The sequence below is a fragment of the Heloderma suspectum genome, chromosome 1 (genome assembly GCF_057233095.1).
Source record: "Heloderma suspectum isolate Gila_16-S chromosome 1, 16-S_ref, whole genome shotgun sequence".
NCBI classification, from domain to species: domain Eukaryota; kingdom Metazoa; phylum Chordata; class Lepidosauria; order Squamata; family Helodermatidae; genus Heloderma; species Heloderma suspectum.
The window spans coordinates 158,274,371-158,278,675 of record NC_139458.1 but is presented as its reverse complement, the minus strand read 5'-3'; the positions used below and the strand labels follow the sequence as shown (position 1 = coordinate 158,278,675).

At 43.2% G+C, this 4,305-nt stretch overlaps 1 pseudogene; it reads right to left on the bottom strand.

Moving 5' to 3' along the window:
- Positions 1 to 303: 303 nt before the first annotated feature.
- On the bottom strand, positions 304 to 699 carry LOC146358348 (nucleolar protein 12 pseudogene; annotated as a pseudogene).
- Between the last annotated feature and the right edge of the window lie 3,606 nt (positions 700 to 4,305).

The window sequence follows — 4,305 nt, the reverse complement described above, 5'->3', positions numbered from 1 at the left end:
TCCCTCCTTTGTTCTCTTTGCTCTTTTTTTTCTTTTATGTATGTATGTATTTATTTATAGTATATAAACAAAACTTTTCAACAAAAAGTTCCCAAAGCAGTTTAAATAGAAAAATAAGGAGTGGCTCACAAAGATGTTTCAATAAAATTATCTACAGTCTCAGCAGGGCAAGCTTTCTCATCCTCAGTGGCACAGGCTCCCTGACCTACAGCTGATTATTATCTACAGATTCTGCATGGTAGCACTTCCTGGAACCACCCATTCTCCCACCCCCGCCACTGCAAGACCAAAGTTGGGAACAGATCAGATTATGATAAGGCTGTTCCTGCTGTCACACAGCTGTTTTCTCAGACATTTGACATAAGCCCTAGTCCACTCCACATGCAACCTCTGAGACAGGAAAGGGTCTCTAGATTTCTTAGGCAAGGTCTGCTTGAGGCATCTTCTTTCCAATCCAACATCTTCTCCCTCACGGGTGTTCAGCCCCAGCAGGTGAGCTCTTGAGAGATCCAAGCCACTGATTATAGTAACAGTGACTGTGCAGCCTGGGCAATCATCGTTCACAGATTCTATCTGGGATGTCACCAGATGTTCCAACTCATCTCCTTCCTCTAAGGCTTCTTCTCTCTCCTTCAACATTTTCATGTATTCTTTCATCTTATTTTGCTCTTCCCTCAGTTTGCATTTTATCTCCTCCATGGCTGCTTTCCTCCTCTCCACCTTCCATTTGTGGAACCCTGTCGAGTACTCCTGTCAACTCTCCTTATCAAAATTCACAACACTCCAGAGTGTCACACCACTGTCTCACTGCTGCTACCTGTACTTCTTGCAGTCCATGCTGGGCTCTGCCAAACAAGCCACAATTCTTCCAGCTAAGCCAAGCGAAGCACCACCACTCCTTGCCACCACCCAAATGTTGCATCTTTGCCTTGATCTTACTGTTGGTTCCTGCCTCCATTGAGCATCATCTCACACTACCATATTGCTAGTTTCTCTCCACAGGAAAGGGCTCTTTTTGTTTGCTTTACCTCACATGAAATTTGTTTCTTTATATTGAATGCTGTCACTTTAAGGTCCCGCTTGCAGGACTAACAGGGACAGCACTTCTTCTGGCTGAACAAGGACTCTTGCCTAGCCCAGCAGGAGCCATCTTGTCCTGGCTGTCAAAATATTAAAATTCAAATGATAGGAGTTCTAAATACTTTGTCTCAGGATAATCTGTGGATACATGATCCACTTTCAAGTAATACTTTGAACTTTTGAATTCCTCCAGTCTTGTGCCCTTCCCTTTCTTCTGTCATCAGAACTGTTCAAACCTCCATCTGGTGCCCAATCTCCTCAGAAAGCCCAAGATTCTTTTGCCCATTTCTCTCCTCTGCCCGTTGTTCAAAGTCCTGATTGAAACATGATGCTGGGAAGGCCAGAAGAACTTAACTAGGTGGTTTTGTCCCATGTCTTTTTGAAAACCATGCCTTCCGATGCCATGCATGCAATGCTAATGTGCTAACATAATGCCAACCTAGGCTATGAATATCTCCTGTTTGTGCAGGCAGGGTGATCTGATTGAAATGAGACACGCAGCCTGCAATAGCCCGTGGATATGTCTTCTTGCTGCTCACACAGTTTTGGGCCTCAGTTGGTCCATGACACAGTAATCCTTTCTCTTACACCACCTTTCAGTTATCCACTTCTCTTGCGCAGTTTAAGTAGGATCTAAAAAAATATATTAAAAATCAATCTTTCTACAATTGCCTACCCTTCCCTTTCCCTTCCGGTCCTCTTACTTCTTGTGTGCTGCCTTATAGATTGCAACTTTGTAAGCGGGCTTGACACTGCCTTGATTTTAGCTCTGCACAGTGTCTAGATGCTTTTAGGTGCTTCAGGCATTATAAGCATAGTGAGAGAAAATGAGACAAGTTTATAAAATTACAAATGATGTGGAGAGAGTGGGCAGACATCATTTAGATTCTCTCAGAATACTAGAACTCAGAGATAGCACACCTGACATTGAATGGCAATGGGCTAAAAAAGAAAGAACAAAAATGATGTTTTTCACATCATTTCCTGTATGAAATTCACTGCCAATTGATTTATGTGAATGTCACCAGCATAAGGCTGCAATCCCAGACCTGCTTACTTGGGAGTAAGCCCCATTTAACTTACTTCTGAGTAGATATGTGTAGGGTTGTGCTGCAAGAAAGGACTTGATTCATTCATAGAAGGTGAGTCAGTCAATAGCTATGACAAGTCGAAATGGAAAATCCATATTCAAGTAGCATAACCCCTAATTGCCAGATACTGGAGACAACAACCAGCTGTGGCTGCCTTGATCATGCCTTGCTTGGGAGCTCAACCGGGATCCATCTCTGGCTCCTGTGGAAGAGTAACTGCAAGACTGAACAGAGCATAAATCTTTTCCAGCATAGTCATCCTTATCTTTTTAATGAAAGGCGCATTCGGTGAAATGTAATAAATAAATAAAGGAATCAAATATTGACATGAGGTTAACCTGGAAAATGTGGAAAATGTTTGGTGCCAATGTGTGATAGAATATGTGGTAAAATAGTTGCCTAATACAGCAAAGAGATTTTGCTGTTGGTTGGCTCTGATCCTGCTAAGATTCGTCTTTGGGCTACCAGGTTCCAAAGCCAGCTGGGAGGATGTATTCCAGTGGTGGGTGGAGCCAAAGGCAAAAGGGGATGGGGCCCAAAATTTTAGCTTCAAGCTCCTACTGCCAGTAACTAAGCCTTAGGAGAGGCATGTCGGTCTTTTAAAATGGGGGGGGGGAACTGTGCAAAAATGGGAAACCAGCAAATGATAGGTGGTTGTAGGGAAAGGGGGTGGGACCAGGGGAAGGGGGAGTGGCCATCTGGGGATTCCTGGAGGGCCAGATTGGGACCCCAGGTGGGTTGGATTTGGCCCACAGACCTGAGGCATGACACCCCTGCTCTAGCACCTGCAAAATGTGGAAGAACAAATGGCTATAAAAACTTTGGGGTCAATATGCAGTTCAGGCAAAGATGCTGGGACACAGAGCGTTATACTGGAATCTTTCAAGGTATGTTTGCTTGGTTTTATGAACCATTTAAGAGAAAGGCTTAAACAGATAAAACATTATTGCAAACTCTATTTTCAGTGCTTCTTTAAATAGACCTTTCCCACCCCCCTCAACAATTATATTCCGTGTGACATATAAAATGATTGATCGCTACCGCTTCCTCCATAGGCAATGAAGAGAGGGCTGTTTGTGGCTCCTGACTAGAAAGACTTGCCATTTGAATGACATTTAATTAATGTCTACCTCAGCTTATGACAAAGAGGTGATGTTTCCAGCACATGCAAGTTCCTATGTGAAGATCTGTAATGTGTAAAATCTGAAGAGGACGCCCCTGATTTACACTGTCATTGACTTCAGAGCCCAAATGAAGGGAGGTGATCACAAAGCCTGTTAAAATTTTGTCAGGCAAGGGCAAAATCCCCCAAACGCCGCTGCTGCACATCCTCCATTCATTTCAACTGCTACTACAGCTGCAGTGCTTAGTGGATCAATCCCTCAATGATTTCCTCAACAAAGAACTGTTTCCAAAGAAAGATTTCTCAGAAAATGTGCCTTTCTGAAGTTTATCTTGTTTCCAATGAAGAATCAATCCTGGAAACATTACCTTAAAAAGAAAAAGAAGAGGGGGAAAAGCATATAGGCTCCAGAAAGATTGATATGGTTTGTATTTTTGAATTCAGTTTTTTTTTTAATGGCCACAACTCAACTCAACTTTCTTGAGCTCCTTTATGTCCCGTAGGTTAAACATGATCTGGAAAGAGTTAAGCCTGCTCTTATGAGGGAGGGTTGAGGGTCGCTGGGAGGTTCAAACCCTAGCATCTCCGGGGGGGGCAGGACCCTGTCTGAAGATCCAGAGAGCAATCCGTCGATCAATCGACAGTACTGAGTTACATGCTTAGTTTTGGATGGAGTGACACCCATTTTTGGCAGGGCAAGGCAGTGGGAATTCTTGAATACTTCCAGAATATTTTCATCCACAAAAGTATGTATTGTGTGTCCTATAGTAGGTCCTCCTGAAATATAAGGAACAGAGACTATGCACATGCTAACTAACAGAGCAATCCTACTAGTGAATGGGGGAAGATCTGAAGGCAAAGAAATCACATGCCAGCAGAGCAGAAGGGAGGGTGGAGCAGCATTTTTCTTTCTCTTCCCCTACCCCATTTCCATTTCAAGGTGAGTTTTATTTTTACAGTTACCCTCCCATTTGTTGCAATGGGAGGGACATTTTGTACATTTCCCTTAAT